Source organism: Lepisosteus platostomus, unplaced genomic scaffold, assembly GCF_059453375.1.
Source record: "Lepisosteus platostomus isolate fLepPlt1 unplaced genomic scaffold, fLepPlt1.hap1 Scaffold_47_H1, whole genome shotgun sequence".
NCBI lineage: Eukaryota > Metazoa > Chordata > Actinopteri > Semionotiformes > Lepisosteidae > Lepisosteus > Lepisosteus platostomus.
Genome location: NW_028291667.1, coordinates 410,838 through 435,348, shown reverse-complemented (window position 1 = coordinate 435,348; position 24,511 = coordinate 410,838). Strand labels below are relative to the sequence as shown.

Genomic DNA, 24,511 nt, shown 5'->3' with positions numbered 1-24,511 from the left:
CCAGACTGAAATTTCTCAAGTATATTATTTGAATCCAGATACGATTGACGTTGGGCAACAACTATTCTCTCAAAACTTTTAGATTGAAATGGGACCTTTGAGACAGGCCTGTAGTTGTTAAGAACTTGTGGATCCAAATTTGACTTCTTAAGGAGCGGTCTAACAACCGCTACCTTAAATTGATCAGGTACAACGCCTGACGCAAGCGATGCATTCATCATACTAATTATAGGTCCTGCCAGTCCTTCGGGGGAATCTTTGACTAGCTGAGTGGGTATGGGATCTAGCGAACAGGTGGTTGACTTTGTCTTACGTCTGTGTCCATGAGTCCACCATAAGAAGAAATCTGAACAGGAGTGGTGATCATGCGAGGTCACCACGGAGGAAACCACTGCTCTCCCCCCAAAAAAAACCACCACTGCCCCTCTCAAGTTTGCTAAAGACCACATGGATGTTCCACAGCAACTCCTGGAACAATGTTCTGTGGACAGACGTGACAAAAGTTGAACTTGTTCAACTCAAAATCAAAGGATTCTAGCTTTCTCCCCTTGCAGGCATTGGACACAGAGAACCTCATGGTTTTCCTAAAAATCATTTGTTATGTTCCCTGGTGTTCCAAACTTAGTTTTAATCAATTTTAATTTGTTATTATGTTAAAAACAGGGTAATAAGTTTCTAATTGGACTATAAATAATGTCATATTGTCTGCTATAAAACTGATGTTTTCATCTCCATTGTAGAGATTCTAGAATCAACTAATAGAGAATTAAAATAAAAAAGGGCATAAGAAGACATTACCAATAACGACCACAAGATGGAGATGTTGTCTAGACATTACCAACAACGACCACAAGATGGAGATATTGTCTAGACATTACCAACAACGACCACAAGATGGAGATATTGTCCAAAGAGGCAAGAAGGGCAAAGCCGCGATAAGGAGATTGCTGTCAGAATGCACATCCGGATCCCAAACAGAATCTCTAGTCAAATATGATCATTTGTGAAACAGGCAAATGAGTCTCTCAGGTGCCCATTGCTCATTTTCAGACACATTTATGCAATACTTTCACCATGCGTTGAGCAATAGGGATTAAAGATACCAGAGGTAAGGTTTAAAAGTGATTCTGAGGTGCAACACATCAGCGAAACAGCTAGGCATCTGAAATGCGGGGTTTGAGAGCCCTTCAGGGAACACCGTACCCTAAAGGTACCAGAAGTCCACTAGTATAAGCATTAAGTCACTGTCAGCCCTGTTGCAATGTGATTGCTACATATCTTCATTTCTTTGGTTTATAAGGAGTAAGAGTGCAGGGGGTCTAAATCTGCGATCCAGTGTGTTGAAGTATTTCACAACACTACCTGTAGCCCGTCTGGAAATAAATCCTCATTCTGATTATTGACCTGGGCATGTACCAATAAATCACTGAGCATATATATATATATATCACTGTGTTGAAGCTAGAGACCTGTATGTAATAATATGATGCTAAAATGTTATTTTCACATATATTAATGTAATAAATTATTGCTTATGCTTTATAAACAAATCTAATTAAAATAAAAGCTTAAGTTTTGTATTTATCTTGTACCATAGAACATGATTTTCTTTGTATTTTAAGCCCACAAAGTGTCCTTTGATCTCTATTCTGTGGTAATCCACGATGACCCCGTTCTTCAGGTGATTCATCATGTCCTCCCTCGCCTGTTGAGAGGCCATCCTGATCTCTTCTGCCGTGGCGTGCTTCATAAACGCCCTCTTCAAATGAGCAGGAAGCTGATCAAAAGTATTCAGGCACATCTTGCACACCAGGGGAATCCTCGCGGGTTTCCTTTGAAAATAAATAATACCATCTGTGTATAGAAACAAGCTAAGACTGATTTATTAAATTATCCTTAAAATTCTCTCTCATAGTTTGAGCATAATGATTTTATTGCATTTATATAAGAATTGCTCATTGCTCCAAAATAAATAATGGTTTCATAAAAAATTGAACACTTACTTGGTCTCAGTCACAGACTTTCCAATAGAAGCCATTGTGGAGTTCAGCAACTGCAGGTCCTAGAAGTGGGGAAGGAATTTTAAAAGAGAAATTGAATTACAATACAGAAGGAATGGCTGAGGGTTCACTGAAATATATAAATATACAAATTCCAAAGACTGAGTCCATATAGAAACAACTACTTTTCATTTTCAGTATAAGAAAAAAAAAACATTATCTTCCAAAGCATCATAAAATTGTCCCTTCTTCCAGACTCTACTTCTCTCTTGTAGTAGTACAGCAGACCTTTCCAGGTGAGCAGATCACAGAGTCCGAAATGAGCTTCCTCCATCAAGCAAAGTACCTGAACATGACTCTGTCTTCATAAAAGCGCCCCTGTAATAAAGAAATTAAATCCAAAATCAAGAGGGCAGTTGCCTACTGATTTCGTACTAATCGTACTTGTATAGTTGTATCTATACAAGTGCGATTCTAGAAATGCTCACCAGATTACGTTTTAAGAAGGAACTGCGCCTCAGGTTCCGCCGAGATCGTAACTCGGATGGCAGGATTCAGAGTCCGGAGTGCGGACTGATGGCGCACGGAGGGTCCACATACTGTGGATCCCTCAGTGATCTTCCGCGTATTCAAACCGCCAGCGTGTGACTCCCCTGTCCCCGTGACCTCATTGCTCTGCTCTCTCCTCTGTGCAGCCGAGCCCGACTCACGGTAAAGTGAAAAAAAAAGATGCCCTCAACATGAGATTTACTCTGGAGCGAGGATAGATGTTACCTTTTTATCATTGAACAGGATGTATGTGATGTGGCGACTAGGTTCAATTTTGTATCCTCTTTAAAAGATTAAGGACTGGGGTGAGCGTGATTTACCACCCTTTCAGCTAAGAACCCGACTTGCGCACCGTTTAAGCTGCATAGACTCGGTCATTTAACTCTTCTCCATTAGCAGGGTTAAGGTTAAAGAAAAAAAACATTGCTGACTTCTTTTTTTTTTGCCAGCCGCTAGCGCTGATTAGCAAGGTTTGTATTTCATGTTTTGCAAGTTGCATCCATTTTAAGAAAAACAAGTCGCGTTAAAGACAGGAAATGAATATTTGCAAGTCTAGCCGTAGGTGGTTGTCTGGAAGGACCAGTTCTGTTTGAGAAGACAGAACAAAGAAGGCACTGCTGGGATTTGAATCCAGGATCTCCTGTTTACTAGGCAGGTGCTTTAACCAACTAAGCCACGGTGCCCCGGGAGCACTGTCCTTTTGCAGCCACTTGGACACACCACTCAGACACATCTGCATTCGGTGTGTGCTCCGCCTGCTCGCTGAGCAAGTTGCCACCTTTACATACAATAGCAACATCAACACCAAGAGAAAGGATGACAAATGGCTTTTATCTGGAACTTTTGATGTCCAAGGAGCTCAATGTGCTTTCTGTGTACAACAGGGCCACTGAACTCCACACTGGCCAGTGAACCACAGCAGTGGCTTGCTGGCTTGACATCTCCCAAGGAAAATGTTGAAATCACATGTGGAACAGGAAAATGACCCTCGAGTACGTGGGGAAAAAAAGAAAAAGATCATCTGGAGCGCGCCAACCCATGTCCGGACAGCCCAGTTTTGTCGACAAGGTGGCTGAGTGGTTAAGGTGATGGACTGCTAATCCATTGTGCTCTGCAGGCATGGGTTCGAATCCCATTCTCATCGGTCTCCATGACTGACACGTATGCCTGTTCGACGTCGGCCCTCCTGTTGTTTGCTCCGGTGCTAGAGCTGTACATTTTCTAGCAGTGGCTGAACATGGTATAGTAGGCCAACGTCGGTATCGAGCAGTGACAGTAACAGTACTTACTGCGCCCCATAAGAAATCGTTTGTCCCTGTTCAAAAGAGATTGTGCGATGTCCTGCGGCGTTCGTAAAGCAAACCTTTGACAGTTTGAAAAGAGGAATTTATTCTGCTTCCTGTGCGTGCAGTAGTTACAAAGTTGAACGTCTTTACACGATCTGCCGCAGTTTTCAGTGGGCGGGCTTTGTCAGATAGCTTGAAAAAACGCACTGTGTTTCAGCTCGGGAAACATCATGAGCTGTGTCCTGCATGTTTTCTGTGTATAGCTGTCTTTTAACGCATACAGAATTCATTCAAAATCATTGATTTCTCCAATTAACAAGGGTCCCTTTTTGAACCTGCGAGAAGCATTCTTTCAATGTAACAGATTTACTCCGGGGAAAAGCAGCATGACATTGAGAGTAGCTCAAGCTTTCAGCACCTGTATCGGACTGCGTGTTTGCAGACACCGCTCAGAATCCCCTGTAAGATTCTCCTTCAATTCCGTTTTTCAGTGCTTTAGCTCTTTCAAAAGGCTTCACTTTGCTAGTCACAATCCAAGGCTCATGACAGCATTTGAAAACATTCGCCACTGCGTTGGCCGGGAATCGAACCCGGGTCAACTGCTTGGAAGGCAGCTATGCTCACCACTATACCACCAACGCACACCCACAGGAAGCCTGCAGGACACCACCAGAGAATGCTTTTTTTAATTTTTTTTTTATTAAACAGAATTTACAAATACAAATACAGCAAGAGGATCAGAGTCATGTACAAGAGAAAAAAAACGCAGCAGAAAAAAGCATTTAACTACCAGAGGTAATTAAGTAATTATGTGATCAAATTGTATATTTTACACGTATCATATTTTCCTTGCTTTAATATTTCTCAATTATTTATAAACTTTAGTTTCAACATGCATGCGTTTCCTGTAAAAAATAAAACTCAGCACACAGTTTTTCTTTTAACAACATTTCGAGTACCTCTGGCATTCATGAAAAAGACATACACAAAAGCAAATAACTAACTCTAAGACTGTCTAAACTATTGAGTTTTTCAAAGAACCAGAACTATAACAGTCCTTAACACTTAACTACACCATTCCAAACTAACACTAAAGAAACACTAGTATATACTGGTATAACAAATATAACCAAACATAATCATTAACTGAGCAGTCACTGGGAGCAAATCTCCTTCCCGTCCACAAAGGCCCTCGCTCCCACAAAGTAGGCTCTCCTCCCCTCTCTTCTGGCAGCTTCAACCTGGGGCCACAGCTGGTTCCTGGTACTCCTGTCCGCGGCAGACAGGTCCTCTGCAAACCTCAGTTTGTTCCCATTCAAATACTCATTCCCCCTCGCCGCTCGCCACAGCATGTCCCTCGCCGTCCTCTTGGTGAACTGTATTATAATCGATCTGGGGCGCACTTGCCCAGACATGTTCGCTCTCCCGAGCCTGTGAACAAAGTCAATGGCCGATATTACGTCCTCCTGGTCCGGCAGGGTCCTTTTACAGATACCCTTCACTGTTGCAACAAGGTCCTTATCACGTTCCTCTTTAACTCCAAATAATTTTAAATTCCATCATCGACGGTATCTATCTACATCGTTCACTTTCAATTCAAGTTCTTTAATATGCTTTTCTTGTTTGGTATTTACTTGTTTAAGAACTTTTACTTCACTCTTTAAGTACGCTGGGCAAACGTCCCGAGATCGAATTCTTCCGCGACGGGGGTACCTTTAAAGCGGAGACGACGGCACCGAAAATTTTTGGCGCGCCCTCTCTTTAAAGCCCTGGCCAAATACGAAGACAGTACGTACAGTTATAATTCAAACGGAATTAAAAACTACACATCCCAGTTACCATGGTGGTGCTTGTGATCATTGCGTTTAACCAACGAAACAGGGCGAAAAATCAGTCACATGACTTTGGGGCAGAGTTTCGAAAGCTTAACCTCAGCAACAAAGCGAAATTTACACGATAGGCTACCTCAAACTGTCAGTTACACGACTGTGTATGTCGCTTAAGCCACTCCTATTTGGCATTTTAGTTATGGAGGCGAGACGACGCCCCCCCCCCCCCCTCTCTGGGTGCCTGATTTGCCGCCATCTTTAACCGCTTCGTGTCCAAATCGCAGTAGCTACGCGTACGAAATAAAGTTCATCCCAGCTACAAAACATATATATTTTTGTGGTAAGAGGGAGCAAAACATCAGTATTTACTGCTATTAATTAGTGTACGATTTATAGTTGAAATCTGAGCCTAAATATAAAGTTAAAATCTCGACAAAGCAATGTAGGAAATACAGAGAAAAGAAATCCTTTCTGACATCTAAAATCAGTTTCGATCAAGGTCTCTAAAACGAACAAGAAAAAGAGGATTTTCGGAGGGCAATTACGCTGTGTTTATATAGGATAAGTGATCTATGAGCAATCTAATTTCTTGTTCGTTTAAAACAGTGAAATGTCAGCTCCAAAAGATCGCACCAGAAACAGCACTCTCTCTGCCTGTCATAGACGTTCAGGAAAGGCTGAATGAAGTCATGTCAAGAACAATAATTCGGTGATCAATAATAACAGTTGTAGGACAAGAAACAAAAGATAATGAAAACTTCTTTAGGCTAAAACTCAAGTTCATTCTACAAATTAAGGCAAATGAAAATTCAGGATGTTAAAGTGCTAGAGGTGTAAAAAATACAAAAATGCACATGAGTAAAAAGTTTTAGAAATGGAGCAGGTGTTGCTTTGAAATAAGCAAACAGAAAAAAAGCCATGACTAAAGTGCAGAAGAGGGATGCAGGAACACTTGCTTAGATATACAAAAAAAATCACAAAAAGGTGTATGTTACAAAAGAACATGCAAACATGTTCATCATGTACATCAATTTCCCTTCACGATCAATAAAGTCTTATCTATAAACATGAAACAGAGTGAGGAATCAGAAAATTAGCATGCATAAAAAACAGCAATTCTGTCAATAAGCCCTAAATGAATTAATAGCAACCATGGTTTCATGGAGGGCTTCTCAGATAGTTGGGCATTCAGGTAGATTGCCAGGTGAAAGGATTTGTAAACATACTTTGTTAAAGCAAGTCAGTTTTTTCTGCAACACATAAAAGACATTTTTCCAAGAAAGTTTAGCCTTTGTCACTAATGAAACCACTAAATAAAGACATAAATATAGAAATCTTAAGATTTTGTTATTCAATGTTGGTAGCAGGATGAACTGTGCTAAGTGTATATTTTGTCGCAGCTTTGCTGCAAGATGTTAACAGTGAAAAAAGGTATTTAGAAATGAGTTATTTCAAGAAGAAAATGTTCAGAATAATTGCAAATCTAGCAGGATAGAGAAAGCACAGAAAACAGGCAGTTAGATTGATCAGATTAATATGAAAAGTTATTTAGCAAAGGGAATGAGAAGAGTGACAAACTAGTATGCTTTAGATCTTTTTACAGTATCTGGACCAGGGAAAACTGATCATGTTTCTCTATAACAATAATAAAAAACTTTATTTTATATATCACCTTTAAAAGTGGCATCTCAAAGCAATACAGTAGATATAAAAACAGATAAAAGGACCACAGATTACAAAGTAAATACATATAAGAAAGACAAGCAGTTAGAGGTGCTACCAAAATTAGAAAATGAAGCAGATACAGACACTAAGTCTTCTGAAAAGAAAGGTTCTGAGGTTAGATTTAAATGCACTCAGGGTACGTGACTGATATCACTGGGAATACAAATTGAGAGCTCTGGGGTGCAGCTAGAGAAGACCCTGTCACCCACAGAATGTAGATGTTCTTGAGGACAGCTAGAAGACCAGAGTCAGACGGACAAAGGTGGGGAGTAGACAGATAATAAGCCATATACTGTAGGTACTGAATGAGGATGAGGATTTTGAAGTTGACTCAAAACCTGATAGGTAACCAATGCAAGGACTTGAAAACAGGTGTAATGCATCCCTGATAGGATTCTCGCTGTCATATTCTGAACATATTGAAGATTGCTCAGTGTGGATTTAATTTCCCCAGTGAACAGGATGTGCATTTATTAATTCTAGAAAAAAAAGCCTTTCTTGATTTCTCTAGTTCTTAGTTTCTCTAGTTCCCTTTAAAATAAACTATTATTCCACAATGCAGATTATTATATGGACAGTATTTACACATGATATTTGTGATTTAAAGAAATGAACACAAGCAGCTTTTCGAGATTTAAGTGTTGGCTGAGTTATTGCAGGATAAAAAACTAGAGATGTTGGTAAGAAGATAATTTTGGGATAGCTGAGGAATACACTGATAACAAGAACACTTCCTAATGGGGTTAGGCATACTTTTGATGAAGATGATGAAGTTAACAGACTGTATGTTTACATAGATACTGAAATGAGGATTGTATTTTAGATTTTGTGTAGTTGCTAGCATTGAACTGTGTGTTGGATGGACATGAATTGAAGGAATGGGCAAACATCGCTGATGCGGATCCACAGAGCCAGCATATTAAGATGTTTATAATTAGAGGCAATTTGTTTAAATAACTAGGTATGGATACTGATGTGCAAGAGAGTTGGAAAGGCTGTTTACTTAAGCCAGCACTATAAAATATTTTATTCTCAGTGAGATGCTGCCATTTCATAGTGGGTTTCTAACACTGTGTATAGTTCAATCCACACAGTGCCTTTACTTCCATCCATTTCTAATCTCTTTATCCAGTACAGAGGATTTGGAGCCTATCCCAGTAAGCAACAGACACAAGGCAGAATACACCCTGGACATAGCGCCAGTCCATCACAGGACAGACAGACACAAACACACACACACCAGGGCCAGTTTTCCCATAAACCAATTAACTTACCAGTATGTTTTGGAGTGCAAGAGGGAGTCATATCACACATATGGAGAAAAACCATGTAACCCAGAGAGAACATGCAAACCCCACACACACAGGATGGGACCTGGGACCCCAGTGCTCCAAGATAGCAATGCTAACCACTTTGCCACCATTATAAATGGATGGATATCTTAGTTATCTTTCTAGTTCACAGGTTTGCATGCAAAATTTAATTTTGAAAGCCACTGAGACATCAGGTACTACTGTTGTATTTATGAAAAAGAAACAAAACAAAAAGCATACTAACAACTGTGCCATCCTACTCTTTAGTTAATACAATTTATTATTTATAAATAGTTAACATTGTTAGCAAAATATTTTGAATTATATTTAACCCTATTTTTTCTTTAGTTTTGTATTTAACTTATTATATGATAGTCAGATTTAATGTATATTTGAACAATGAAAATATATTTTTACAAGATGCGGGGGAAAGTGCAACAAATTATTACAGTGCTAAATTTAATATTGATTGCTAATAGTTTATGCTAACACCTAACTTTCTTAATTAGATGTATTTAAAACAGTGAACTAAGTGTAACATACCATTCAGAAATACAATCGAGAATAGTTTTGTGGTGTTTGTATGGATGAAACGTTTCTAAAATGTATAACGTAACAAAATTAAAGACGATTAAAATCTGTAATCTTTCCACTTGTAATGTCATTAGACAGAACAAGACGTTTCTGCTTTGTCTAAGGATGGTATCAAAAAGTAGTCTAGGTGGTGAGAAAGCTGTGTTTAATGATAATTAAGTGACTTAAAAGTAAAAAGAGATGGTTCATATTGCTTGATTAATTTTAAAAACTAAGTTATAAATGCAGACGCGATCGCTGCCGTAAGCGCTCCAGGCAGTAGAACGTTCGTTCTGTACTGCTGCGCTCCGCGCCTCCTCCCTCTCTCGGTGCCGCGCCCCTCTCTGACGGAGGGCAGTGGGCGGTACGCTATTTTCAGAGCCTCTGATTGGGAAAAAAAGACCTGCTGATCAGTTTCACACACCAGGAAGAGAAAAGAATGGGATTTTTTCTCTTCGAAACGTGTGTTGTCTTTATGAAATTCGTGTATTTTAAACGTTTAATTAAGAAGTAAAAACCTTACAGCGTACACAAAGATTCTGAGCTGATCACGAGGAAGAAAAATCACCCATTTTTCGCGCATAAAAAGTGGTTTTTAACTCTCGAAACCTGTTTTTATATGTTTTAAAGTCGTGCAATGTCTAAGTTAAGCAGGAAAACATCATTATATCTCATTATTTATTTATTTTTTTTAAAATTTAAAAATCGTTTGCCCAGCCTACTTTAAGTCTTCAACCTCTTTAAACACACAGTCCATGGACTTTTTAAGACTTTCGATTGCGACTGTATTAGATCAAATCACTTCCTTCAGCTCACCCATGCTCTGTGCCATCATGTTGAAGATGTTGGTCTGGAGCTCCTCCAGCGTCAGGTCGCCCCTTCCTCTCTTGGCTGCCGGGGTTTTCACAGGTGTGCTGGGCAGGGACTCCGGCTCTTCCTCTGGCAGCTGAGTCTCACTTGGGCTGCGAGCGCTCGCGTACGAGCGCATCTCCAGCACTCTTTCCACGTCCCCTCCAGCTGCTTCACTTTTCCCTTTAGTTGCCATCAATTTTCTTGTAGTGCTATACATATACGATTGAGGTTTCTTAGACTTCTCCTTCGAAGACCCAGCACTCTCTTTTCTTTTCCCAGTGTTACTCATATCGAAATTCTTAAACCTAAAAAAAATCGTTTTTTTTTCTTTCAATTATAACTGAAGTTTAAACAAGTAGTGTTAAGTCCTTATTTTTCTGTAGTCAAAAAAAGCAAAAATTAACATTTAGGTCATGAAAAACTCAAAAAAAATCCTCAACCACTAAACTTTACCTCCCACCTGAGCGCCATCTTGAACGCCCCTACCACCAGAGAATGCTCACGATTTCGGAAGCTGTCTCCGGGACGTGCTGATTCCACACATCCTGAATAAATCATGATATTGTTAGTTGCTGTAGCTAGACGTTCAAATGAGTTTCATGGCCAGATGGACTGTTTCCTCCAGCGGTATAGTATTGCAGTGAGACAGCACGATGCCTGCAAGACTATGTCACGCTAAACGCCACAGATTGTGTTTGTCCGTTCGTGTCAGTCATCCTGCAGCCACGGGAAGTGGGACACAAACATCCCGCAATGCTTTCAAGACGTTAGGATTTGTTTGTGCAACATCCGAGAAGAGTACTTGTGGCTTGAATGTGAACTGTACGTGCCCGCCCCCTTTCCTCTGTAGTGCATGAGTTCCTCCCGGCATGCCCTTCGTCATTGTTCTGTCATCTTGTATTTAAAGGGTTGTATTTCTGCTGCTGAAAAGAATCAACGGGTTTCTTTGTTCCCAACGGAGCCCTTGTCTGTCATGAAATTCTTCAAAACCTCAAGCTAGAAGAAGACGACAAATATGAAGCGTTACAGCAACGACATGCCATGAGACGATTGATAACGATTTCCATAGGATCCCCGCGGTTGCCTGGCAACCGTCAGCTTTGCGCAGTGGCAGTATCGTAGCCTGTGAGGGTTAGCCGAGGCGTGATTATTGCTAGTTGAAAACTTTTCCCAATACCCCGCTTCCGCCGGTTTGCAATACAATCGGCGAAAGCAATTTTTGACAGTCTCGTTAGAGACTGAGCAAGGTGTTTAAAGACAGATTTGGTCATGGTGACATCATGGTAGAAAGAAGCGAGCTTGTTCCCAGTGGGCATTGATTCGTCGAATATACGTATATTTACGGCGAACGTACGGCTATACGTATATATACGTCGCCTCAACGTCGAATTGCAACCGTAAAATTGACGACATTAACAAACGCATATATAACGTCGAAAACACATCTAACACAGTGCCTGAGGCTTTTTACTGTATGTATCGTGTGTGCCGCAACTAGGAGTATACGGCACTCTGCACAGTGTACGAAGTAAATTATTTTCGCAGCAATTAATTTACACGTGTATAATAAATATAGTAAATATAATAAATTAATTACTGCGAAAATAATTTACTTCGTACACTGTGCAGAGTGCCGTATACTCCTAGTTGCGGCACACACGATACATACAGTAAAAAGCCTCAGGCACTGTGTTAGATGTGTTTTCGACGTTATATATGCGTTTATTCATGTCGTCGATTTTACGGTTGCAATTCGACGTTGATTATACGAACCCAGCATATTTTCCGGTTATATACCACAATGCATTGCTAGTATTCGTTGGTCACCATTTTGGACACGTTTTTCAAACGTAGAAGTATATCCGCAAATATCTCAGATATCCTCTTTTGACGAGTAAGTATGAACAATAATAATACTATCTGAATACATACAGATCTTTCTTAATATTATTTTGATTAAAATAGTATGTGAATAAGCAAAAAAATGGCACATAAAATAGTGTGAATGGGGAAGATGACACAAAATCGTTTTGCCGTTTCTCTTATTCTTATTCTATGTTGTACTTTCAAACTTTGGGTACTCTTTAATTAGGACAGACTTTATTGCTCAACTGCTATGATGCAAGCCAAATTTTATACATTTATTTCAGCTTTGAGCTTAGTAAACCGTTCATTTTTTAGATTATACTAAAGAAGATATTAATCATCATTTATTTGGGAAGTAATATTATATAATTTTCTCCTAGCTGCGGTGCTGAAGTCCCACCCTACATCAACAGAAAAAGAAATAAAGGAGCACGCAATGTGTTACTTGAAGAATGCATATGCAAGGCAGGGGGCCAGGAGATCTGGACTCTGAAAATAATAGGTTTTTGGTTCTAACTGTTAGGACAATTAGACAGGGTTTGCAAACAGTGGACAAAAATCGTCTTAACTTCCATTGTAATATTTTTTTTTCTTGGAAATATAGAAGTTGTACATTTTAAAATGTATATTTGAATCAAAATGTGGTTTTGAGTTAGTGTGTTAATGTAATTAGTTTTGTGTTTGTCATTACTATACTGTATATTGCCATGTTACCAGAATTTGTAGCTGAAGTTTAAGACTAGTTGTGTTTTTATGATTATTGCCCATATGTTGATTGTTGATTGATTGTATACAATGTATAATTTGAAATACATATGTTTCAGGTGTGAATGTGTATTTTCAGAATACATTTCTAAACCTAATCATTGGCTTGTTTTACTTGTTTCTACACCTATAAAATCTATCTTTGATGTATAATAGACCTCTACCCATATACGTATAATAGACCTCTAATGTTATCCGTATAATAGACCTCTAACCATATACGTATAATAGACCTCTAAAGTTATACGTATAATAGACCTCTAACCATATACGTATAATAGACCTCTAAAGTTATCCGGAACTCCAACCATATATGTATAATAGTCCTCTAAATTTATCCGTATAATAGAACTCCAACCATTTATGTATAATGAACGTCTAAATATAGACGTATAATTGACGTTTAACTTTAGACGTATATTAGAATTTCATTCTAGACGAATTGTAGACCACATTTAGACGTCTAAGATATGCGTTTATTAGACGTATATTATACGTCTTTTGCCCACTGGGTTACGTCTCAACAGAAACGCTCTTTAGCTCTTTCAGCTTTATGCAGAGAACATCGTCTGTCGAGATCACTTTTGAGTCAGCGCGAAACGCCGTGTGCTGTCAGTTTGATTTCATATTGCTCGTGGCGGCGCCCGGCTTTTGTCTGTCAAACGTTAGGTTGCACTTCTTCATGCTGCATCGTCGGCATGAGTGGAGCTTTATAAACGTCTGTACTTACTGCGCCCCATAAGAAATCGTTTGTCCCCATTCAAAAGAGATTGTGCGATGTCCTGCAGCAAACCTTTGACAGTTTGAAAAGAGGAATTTATTCTGCTTCCTGTGCGTGCAGTAGTTACAAAGTTGAACGCCTTTACACGATCTGCTGCAGTTTTCAGTGGGCGGGCTTTGTCAAATGGCTTGGAAAAACGCACTGTGTTTCGGCTCGGGAAACATCATGAGCAGTGTCCTGCATGTTTTCTGTGTATAGCTGTCTTTTAACGCATACAGAATTCATTCGAAATCATTGATTTCTCCAATTAACAAGGGTCCCTTAAAGGATGAGTCAAAGTAACGTCTAATCGGATTAGTTTCCTTAGAGCTGGTTCAGAGTTTGCTCAAGAGTTTACCTTTCACAGATGCGCAAAGAAGAATATTGGGGGTGCATGCTTTAAGGCGCCTTACAGCTGTAGGGAGCGATTCGAGACGATTCGTGGCGTGTGCTCGTTCCCATATACCGTACGCCTCGGGGTGCAGTGCTAGGATGACGTACAATACCGCTTGGGCACGTAACGGCGTTATATGCAAGTTCGGGACGTGAGGGTTTTCGTTTGTTCGTTTTGTTTTGCTCTGCTTTGCTTTGTTTTGCTTTCCATCGCGTTGGTAAGAGCGTAAATAAAAAGGCGATTCCTGCGTCTACCACTAATGTAAGAGCTATTTCAAGTGCGGAGTGGTGCGGCTTTTCAAATGCTTGCGGGCATTTCTCTGTTGTTGATTCTTTTTTTGTGTGTAACAAAGTGGCATTTTCATGTCCGGACGGGGAGACTTTATCATTCCGACATGAAGCCACCCTTAAGTCCTCTGAGGCGTGTCTGTCTGCAAGGCTTGTATTTTGGAAATGTTTTTTTGAAACGGAGAACGACTTTGAAATAGGCTTCCGCCGGCGGCTCGCGATCCAGGTAAGATTGTAGCAAGAACGCAGCGGCGGTGGGGCTTGCTGTAGTCGTGGCCGAGTGGTTAAGGCGATGGACTAGAAATCCATTGGGGTCTCCCCGCGCAGGTTCGAATCCTGCCGACTACGTTGTCCGCCTCCAGTCGGTGTGTTCCGGCGCAAGCAAAGAAGCGCGCCTCCTTGCTGTTCCTGGTGGTTTTAAAACGCCCAATCGCTTAAACCCGCTGCCTTGGAAATAAGTTCTTCAGCGTCCGCGAATGACATTTTGCAGCTGGAAGCAGATGTCGACGCGTTTTGCACAGAGCACCAAAAAACCGTCTTTTTTGAAGGCTCAGGCACTGAGCATTGGTGGTTCAGTGGTAGACTTCATGCCTGCCACGTGGGAGGCTCGGGTTCGATTCCCGGTCAATGCAGTGGCTTTTGCAGCGAGCAGCTCCATCACTTGCATCCCCTTGCAACTCGCAACTGCAAACCCACTGAAGCTAAGTAGGTGCGAGCCAGGTCAGTACCCGAATGAGGGTGAGCTACAGGGAAAAACAAAGCTTCCAGCTGGAAGCGGTGTTAATGGTGTCGGCGGGGGGGCACTCACCCTGAGGTCTGTGCGGGTCCTAATGCCCCAGTATAGTGACGGAGATGCTGTGTTGTAAAAGGGCGCTGTCTTTTGGATGAGATGTAAAACCGAGGTCACAGCGCTCTGTGGTCATTCAAAATGACCACCAAAACCTTTGACAAAAGCTCTTGGTAATTGATGGTCTTCAATAATGCTTCTCCTTTAGGTACATTTTAAATCAGCTGAAAAATGCTGTGAAATGGGGGGGCACTTCAGGCCAGTGTAGGATTTGGGTTACAAGAACCATGAAACTGCACGAGAAAGCCCATACACTGAATTACACGGCTTTCTATTCAAAGGAGGGCAAAAGAAATTCCCTGAGATCGATTTTTTGCAGCACAGAGAGGATTGATGTCATGAGGCCGGTTAGCTCAGCTGGTTAGAGCGTGGTGCTAATAACGCCAAGGTCACGGGTTTGAGCCCCGTACAGGCCAGGTCCTTTTCTCCTCTCTTACCAAAGCTGTTAGGTTCCTTTCCGTGGTGAGATGGGTTGTCATGCAACGCAGCCACATAGTGCCGACAGACAAGAGTGTTGCGGGAGAAGAGAAAAGTGTTTGAAGATTTAAGAGTGTCTTAGGTGGAGCCAAAATCAAGTGTCACAAATGCAAGTGGTTGGATTTCCAATGTTTAATATGGTAAAAATAAGCAGAAGTTATCTGCCGGTCCGGCACAGTCTGCCATGCTTTTGTCATATACTGTAAAGTGGTGTCGAACTGGGTGTCGATCTGGAGCCTCACCATTTGCATATGTGAGGCTCCAGTTATACATCGAGTGTCACATTAAATGACAAAAATGAAGAGAGTTAAAGCAGCTGGAGAGGTTTTCTTACAACTTTTGAGTTGACACAGTTTTGGAAAATGTTTCCTTCACGCTGCACTGTTCAACATAGGCAGCCAAGAGTCTCCAAAACAAAACAGAATTGACAGATAGGAGAAAATTCCCACTCGTCCTGAAGTTGCCAAAATCCAGCAGGTGGATTTTGGGAACGGCATACAGACCCCTGACACAAGTGGTCTGTGCCAGGGGTCTGTATGCCGTTAACCATGCCGCCATACCAGTAGCACCACCACAGTCTTAAAGGAAACCGGTGTAACAACATGTCCGGGTAACTTGTTCCATTCACCCGCAGCTCTTTGTGTAAGGATGTGCCACATATGTGGCGTTTTTCACACAGCAGCTGTATCGACGAGCGGTGAAAAAAGTGTGGTGGAAACGTCGGACCCTAAGGTGGTGACTGCATCGGAGACGGCTGTTAAGACACTGACCAAAACCAAACGTGTCAAGCCTTCGGAGAGAAATAATAACACGCCTAAAGACTTGGTGTTTGGTGATGTGGGAGACTCAGTGCGGTATATTGCACAGTTAGTATCAAAGGTGGGCACTAATGAGGTGGATAAAAAGCGGGGTTTAGAGAATCTAAGAGCCGCTTTAGCAAGTGTACATTCAGTGTTTCCAAAACCGATCCAGGTTTACGCCGCTAGACTCTTAGACGTTTTTTCTAAAGAAGATGCTGATCTAACCTCTGGATTTCGTTACCTGATAATGCTATTTCATGGTGCACTGGCGAAGACCCACCGGGATAAATGACTAAACATGTGCATGGTGCAGTCCAGAGAATATTGGATGAACTTTCTCCAAACATCGGGGCGAATGATTTTGTACAGCTGCGTTTGACTGCGGGTGGTTTTAACAAACCCTTGTTCTCACGCAGGAGACAACCCGGAGAATTAAATGCTGCTGATTTTTTAAGCCACATCTCAGACCTCTTACAGAGCCACACAGAAATTCTCACCGATGACAGCCTCCGATTAGTGGTGACGATAGTTAGGAATATGCAGGGGGGTGCCCGTCGAAGATTTAAATCCGTTCTGGGTAATTGCTCAGAAAAAAGCGCACCTTATCGACTTACATTACACGGGCGGTAATCTGTGTTTCACCAGGAGTGTGTACGGTTTGTTGAATGAAGGTTGTACCAATGGGGAAATGTTACAGGGCGCTAAACGAATGCACAAAGAGTTGGGTTTTTCAGAGAATCAGAAAATGAGTTTGTCAGACATTACCGCTTTTGAAAAACATTTAAAGGTGGTCATTAAAATTTTGTACCACGACCAGGGTGATTGAAAATATTTTACAACGGGGCCCACACCACCTAATTCTAAAATACTTTTTGTTCTACTGCATGAAGAGCATTTTTATGGGGTTTTAAATATTAAAGCTTTTGTGGGGGCGGCATATTTTTGCACTAACTACCATGCGGCGTATAGCCACAAGAACGCACACGCCTGTGTTAAAGCTTGTAAAACCTGTTTAGATCCCCAGTGTTGCGAAATTGATGCAGAAATTCAGAATTGCCCGGCCTGTAAGGTCTTTTGTCGTAGCTCTCAATGTTTGGCGAGACACTTTCGGAATGCAGCGACGGGTGTTAGTAAGTGTGAGCGCAGGGTCTTTTGTGAGAAATGTGAGGTTTATAACCTCTCTAGTCACAAATGTAAAGAGAAACTGTGCTCGCATTGTAACAACGTGATCGACACCCCTGACACACATTTGTGCTACATACTGCCTTTGGACAACCCCAAAATTTCAAACAAGTACATTTTTTTTTACTTTGAATGCATGCAAGAAACGGGGACACACATACCAAATTACATCCATGCCCTTCATATTAACAATAAACGAAGCTGGGAATTTTATGGTGAAACTTGTCTAAAGGATTTTGTGTGTAAATTTATCGATAGACGTTTCAAAAACCATACATTCATATCGCACAATGGCAAGGGATATGACAATTACCTAGTAATCAGACAGTTGTAAGATGAAAAGATGGACGTTGAACTAATTAATCAGGGTGGTAAGATAATGTGTATGACCGTAAAAGCTCTGAACATCAGATTTATCGATTCTTTAAACTTTCTACCTATGAAATTAAGCAAACTGTCGGCCGCCATGGGGTTCCCCGGGGGTAAGGGTCATTTTCCACACTTGATGAACACTTCAGAAAACCAAAATTATGTCAGCCCGATGCCGCCGCCAGAACTTTACGGCGTTAACTACATGCTGCCGAGGGAGAAAGCCGAGTTTTTGGTTTGGTATGAAGAATGCAAGGGAAGTGTGTTTAACTTACAGAGAGAGTTGAAACGTTACTGCCAGTTGGATGTGGCAATTCTAAGAGAAGGCTGTGTCAGGTTTTGGGACGAGGTCATGAATATGACCAGACAGACACGCGTGACTGAGTCAGGGGCCGCCTGCGTTGTGTGCATCGACCCCTTTCAGTTTGTGACCATCGCTAGTGTCTGCATGGCCATGTTCAGACTTATGTTTTTACAGGAAGAGACGATAGCGTTGCTACCCCATGACAATTACCACCACCAGCAAAAACGATTTTCTACACCCAGCATTCAGTGGCTTATGTACATCGAACACACAGAGCCCGTTAAAATCCAACACGCGTTAACCACGGCCGGTGAGTTCAAGGTTGGTCAAAGCTGAAAGCTCAAAGCTGAAATAAATGTATAAAATTTGGCTTGCATCATAGCAGTTGAGCAATAAAGTCTGTCCTAATTAAAGAGTACCTAAAGTTTGAAAGTACAACATAGAATAAGAATAGAGAAATGGCAAAACGATTTTGTGCCATCTTCCCCATTCACACTATTTTTATGTGCCATTTTTTGCTTATTCACGTACTATTTTAATCAAAATAATATTAAGAAAGATCTGTGTGTATTCAGATAGTATTATTATTGTTCATACTTACTCGTCAAAAGAGGATTGCTGAGATATTTGCGGATATACTTCTACGTTTGAAAAACGTGTCCAAAATGGTGACCAACGAATACTAGCAATGCATTGTGGTATATAACCGGAAAATATGCTGGGTTCGATATTTTCTCAACGTATGCGTTTATTAATGTTGTCGATATTATGGTTGAAATTTAACATTGATAATACATCACGGCTATGTGCCCCCTGCTATGTGCTGATGTGCAATTTTAACGCATGCAGTTAGTAAGGATCGTACTGTTGTATGGTATTATATATAATGACATTATGGAATAGGATGGGGACAGGCCTGGCATCACGGGGGGAGGGAGGAGTGTTGCCCCTTCAGTTTTGGGCAAAAAGATTTACCTAACTTAATTTGCGCCCTAAAAAAATAGTTGTACTTGGTCAATGGTCAGACAACACTAAATGACACGAACAGTCACTCAGTCTGTTTGATGGGCAGGAGGGCTATCCGTCCAGGAACTGCACATATCAGTGTCGTTATTGAGTGTCAACATTACGATCCTGTTTGCTCAGGTGGACCGATTCCTTGCAGTAGTTTATCATTATACTTAAAATCTTTATATAACTAGGACTAGTTATAGCAGTCTGTGCTTTCTGTTGGTTTTACAACATTTTTTTCTTAACGATTCAGAACGTCCATGTAGCTGCAAAAATGAACGCTTATGGTACTTTTCGCTCCAGGCAATACAAACCGTGAGAGTGACGAAAAATGTGAAACTGAACTTCATCGCAAATACCAGATTGCTAGTCGTTATCTTCTATCATGAAGCACTAATCAATGGCATAGCTGCGAGATTTCATTTGGGTAGCTGCACCCTACAGCTCCGTTTCAACCGAAATATCACCCCCCCCCCTCAGAATTTCAGACGCCCCCCTACAGATTTTTCCCCGGGCACCGCGCACTGATGGGGGACAGGGTGTCCAGGAAATGGTATCAACTTTTCTCAAGAAAATAAAAATAGAAACTCTATAGGCACTCAAACATTTTACTGTTTTTTTTTCAGGCAGTAAATTACGTAAATTACTGCTTCGACACGTAATGGCATTATAATCAAGTGCAGGAGCTGAGGGCTTTTGTTTTGTTTCGTTTTCCATGGCGTTCGTAAGCACGCAAATCAAAGGCAATTCCTGCGTCTAACACGAATGTAAATGCTTTTGAAAGTGCAGTGTGGTGCAGCTTGTAAAATCCTTGTCCACATTTGTGGTTTGTTGATGTTTTTCTGTCTGCCAAAGTTGCATTTTGACATCCAGACGGGGAGACTTTATCATTTGAACGTGAAGCCAGCCTTAAACCCTCTGAGGCGTGTCTGTCTGCCGGCACGTATTTTGTGAAAGGTTTTTTTTTTTAACTGAGAGCGACTTTGAAAAAGTTTCCGTAGCCACCTCGCACTCCGTGTTAGATTATAGGAGGAATGCGGCGGCGGCGAGCTCGCTGTAGTCGTGGCCGAGTGATTAAGGCGATGGATTCAAAATCAATTGGGGACTCCCCGCGCAGATTTGAATCCTGCCGACTACGGCGTCTGCCGCATGTCGCCTTGTGCCTGCGCGGCAAAGACGAAGTGCTGCTTCTCCTTTCCTGGTACTATAAGAACGCTAAATCGCTTGGCTCTGCTGTCGTGGAAATAAATTCTTCAGATAACCACACATTTTGCGTTCGCACCTCTGGTGCTCTACTTATGCCTTTGAAAACCTAATGAATAAAGCTGAAAGAACCGACACAATATGTAGGTGCTCGTAAAGCACGCAGTAAAGAACTGTTAACAGCAAAGGTTTCAGTGGGTTAACTGAGGAGAAGGCGTGATCGCTAATTGTTGACTTTGTATTTGGTGTTAGAAACACTCTTACTGTGCATGACGTGCAACAAATGTAGCCACAGAAATTGCATCACGCTTTCATGTATGCTATCGCAGACACCAACGTTGCCTAGATAGAAAACCGAAATAGCCGTGGGTTTGCTTGCTGGTCTGAAGGATCTCTCTTCGAATCTCTATCATTTGTCAATGGAAGTAAAAGGCGCTGCAATTTCATACGTTCAGAATGAAACCCGCAGCTGTTGTTCGACTTTATTTCTTGACTAATTACAACTGAGTGTCGCATGAGCAGTTACGTAAACTTGTCTGGTATATTTGAACAAAAATGCCGTTCTTCAATTAAAACTAACAGTACATTGTCAGGGACATTCAGTTCTATACAAACAAGAGACAGACAAGATAATATTTCTACCTTTCATGTGGACTACGTGTTGACTTACTGATCGGAATAATTGAAAAGTTCGGGTTCATAGCCGATGCAGTGCATGCTAATTAGAACAGCAAAGCTGAGCTCTCAGCACCGTACTGAGCCCAGGTGTTTTTCTAAAGCTGTCAGGTGCAGTTCATTTACATGAAGGAAATCTCTTACTGGGTACTATTACAATGCAGTAAGTAGCACAGACTACTTAGGGAGTAGCCCGATGCATTTAAAAACAACCCGAGCCAGGCAGGAGTCGAACCTACAATCTCCTGATCCCTAGTCAGACGCGTTATCCAGTGTGATACTGCAGGACTGTAACCCAGTGAGATCAGCACTGCAACTAGTAAAATATTACCCCCGGTCCATTCTTTTCCAAAAGTGAGAAACACCTGTTTTCTACATTTTGTCTGTTTTAAAACATTATCTTCCAAAGCATCATAAAATTGTCCCTTCTTCCAGACTCTACTTCTCTCTTGTAGTAGTACAGCAGACCTTTCCAGGTGAGCAGATCACAGAGTCCGAAATGAGCTTCCTCCATCAAGCAAAGTACCTGAACATGACGCTGTCTTCATAAAAGCGCCCCTGTAATAAAGAAATTAAATCCGAAATCAAGAGGGCAGCACAGTGGGCAAAAGACGTATAATATTCGTCTATTAAACGCATACCTTAGACGTCTAAATGTGGTCTGCAATTCGTCTAGAATCTCTGCACTGTGTACGAAGTAAATTATTTTCGCAGTAATTATTTACATTAACGAAGAGCATAACGCGTGTACTGTATACACTGCAAGTACAACCCCCCTCTCTGCAGGAGTGCTGGCTGTGACGAATTGAAACGGTTTCACGGGTATTTTCAAAGTAGGAGGCGAGATTTCCAGCGAAAGACACCCCCCCTCAAAAACCCAGTAAATACAGTACTTACTAGTTAAAGGCTAGGCTCCCGACTACGGCGAAAGGAACCCTTCTTTCATTAGAAGACAATGAACATATTTTAGCCCTGAATGAATTAATAGCAAACATGGTTTACATAAAAGACATTTTTCCAAGAAAGTTTAGCCTTTGTCACTAATGAAACCACTAAATAAAGACATAAATATAAAAATCTTAAGATTTTTAAAATACATGACTTCGCTAAAATTTATTTGAAAATAAAAACAATTACAACCGCCAGGGGAGAGAGAGAACAGGGGAGGGATGTTGGTTTTGCATAAGGGGCGGGGCTATGGAAATTAGGTCTGTTTGGGAATGTGTAGTTACATTTTCTGGCTGTTTGTGAATTATCGTTGTTGAGTATGGAGTGTTGAGGTATTGATTTTGTGTAATGCTTTATGTTGAAAATTGAGGTTGATTTTGTTTATGATAAACAGGATAAACTGGGATGGGAGGAAGGTTTGGTTTTGCATAAGGGGCGGGATTATGATAATTGGAGGACTTTGCGAGAGTAAAATGGTTTGATTATTTGATTTTGTATTGTGGTTGTTATCTATGTTTTTGGTTGGTATTATGTTTATATGGTTGTTTTTGTTGGTTGGTTGTTATTATGGTTATTAATAATACGATCTATAGTTGAAATCTGCGCCTAAATAAAAAGAAAAAGCAAGTGATTAGGTTTATGAGCAATCTAATTACTTATTCGTTTAAAAAGCTATATAAAATAAAGTTTATTATTAATTTGCTGGACAGAGCGGTGAACATTATTATGCATGAGACAAAGATAACGATCCTGATCAGTTTAGAAATCTGTGTACGCTGTAAGGTTTTTACTTCTTAAACTTTTAAAATACACGTTTAGAATTGAAAGAAATCCTCTTCCTGGTATAGCACACCAGCACGTCTTTTTTCTCCAATCAGAGGGGTGTCAGATGGTGTCAGCCAATCACCATTCTGCGTTGGGTAGCAACGGGTGACTGTTCTCAGGCGGAAGATGTAAACAGCTTAATGTTCGTGTTAAATAATTTTTTTTAATTAAAATTCATTCTATACAGCAATCGCATATTTGGGTACCGTTTCATAAAACTTTCATGCTTAAAATGTTTAGGGAGAAATGGAAGACTGGTGTGTATTTTTTCTTTAAACTACCAAGACCAGCCATACACAGTACAGTTTACATACATACAGTAATGTTTATGTTCCTAAATTAATATCGTTTATGACCTTCAGATGCGTTATGCTCCTCTTCTTTTTATGCTCAGCTACTAAAATTTCCCTTTAGTGGTAAAATCCATATAAATATTCAAAACTAAGCGGATTAAAATGTGGACAGCAAAGACATTAAATGATTAAATCTTTGCACTACCAACCAATGCACCACGAGTGCCCCTGTCGGTCATTTTGGCCAGCCAATCACTTGTCCTGCGGTACCCTCCGGTGCCCCGCGGTGGCTTGTGGGTAGGTTACTGTACCGCGGGTTTTTACCGCGCATTTTGAATGGCTGCATCTATTAAACGCATACCTTAGACGTCTAAATGTGGTCTGCAATTCGTCTAGAATCTCTGCACAGTGTACGAAGTAAATTATTTTCGCAGTAATTAATTTACACGTGTATAATAAATATAGTAAATATAATAAATTAATTACTGCGAAAATAATTTACTTCGTACACTGTGCAGAGTGCCGTATACTCCTAGTTGCGGCACACACGATACATACAGTAAAAAGCCTCAGGCACTGTGTTAGATGTGTTTTCGATGTTATATATGCGTTTATTCATGTCGTCGATTTTACGGTTGCAATTCGACGTTGATTATACGTTGAGGCGACGTATATATACGTATAGCCGTATTTTCGCCATAAATATACGTATATTCGACGAATCAATGCCCACTGGGAAGGCGCATTGAAGGGTGCACCCCCATCATTAATCGTTGCGCCTCTGTGAAAGGAAAGCTCTTGAGCAGTCGTTGAAACAGCTCGGATGAAACACTTGATTGCTTCCATGTGCATCTGGAGCCCATTTCTTATTTTCACTTCACGCCGCCCAAAGCATTTCTAAAACAGGAGATTCGCGTTTGGGAATGCGCCCTGCCCTACAAATAAAACAGGTCTACGGGTCTGAAAGCTGCTCCACGGAAAACAGTTCTGTTGCGCTTTTGATCAAAGGGAGATTCGCTGTTCTTACTTTTTGATGACATAACACCCAAAGGGGCTTCTTTGGAGCTGTATTCCAACCAGCATCCTAAAGTTTCTTGGCGGTATCCTTTACAGTCCTCTGTTCGGTCGACAAGGGACAGAAGGGGGCAGTTTTCCTCACACATACAGTGCAATGTACTGTAGTGTTCCCGTTCATTGAATTCGCAGTTCTGCATCAGACCTCTAACTCGTTTCCTTAGCTTGGATTTAAGCCACGAAGCAGGCTTCTACTGTATAAACGTCTAGAGGAATCACAAACTATTTGAGAGGCCATCATCCCAGGGGGAACTGACAAAGTCTATCCCTAAACACCTAGCGCAGTCTCTCAAGAGACTGTCAA

At 41.0% G+C, this 24,511-nt stretch overlaps 5 non-coding genes across 5 annotated transcripts; 4 read left to right on the top strand and 1 right to left on the bottom strand.

Annotated features, from left to right (window-relative positions):
* Positions 1-4,404: 4,404 nt before the first annotated feature.
* Positions 4,405-4,476, bottom strand: trnag-ucc (transfer RNA glycine (anticodon UCC)). The gene has a single exon. It is a non-coding gene; the product is annotated as a tRNA-Gly (tRNA).
* A 6,747-nt stretch (positions 4,477-11,223) lies between these two features.
* LOC148633440 (U4 spliceosomal RNA) lies at positions 11,224-11,365 on the top strand. Its single transcript, XR_015933950.1, has one exon. It is a non-coding gene; the product is annotated as a U4 spliceosomal RNA (small nuclear RNA).
* Positions 11,366-14,465: 3,100 nt separating this feature from the next.
* trnas-aga (transfer RNA serine (anticodon AGA)) lies at positions 14,466-14,547 on the top strand. Its single transcript has one exon. It is a non-coding gene; the product is annotated as a tRNA-Ser (tRNA).
* An 841-nt stretch (positions 14,548-15,388) lies between these two features.
* On the top strand, positions 15,389-15,462 carry trnai-aau (transfer RNA isoleucine (anticodon AAU)). The gene has a single exon. It is a non-coding gene; the product is annotated as a tRNA-Ile (tRNA).
* Positions 15,463-20,245: 4,783 nt separating this feature from the next.
* Positions 20,246-20,327, top strand: trnal-caa (transfer RNA leucine (anticodon CAA)). The gene has a single exon. It is a non-coding gene; the product is annotated as a tRNA-Leu (tRNA).
* Positions 20,328-24,511: the final 4,184 nt, after the last annotated feature.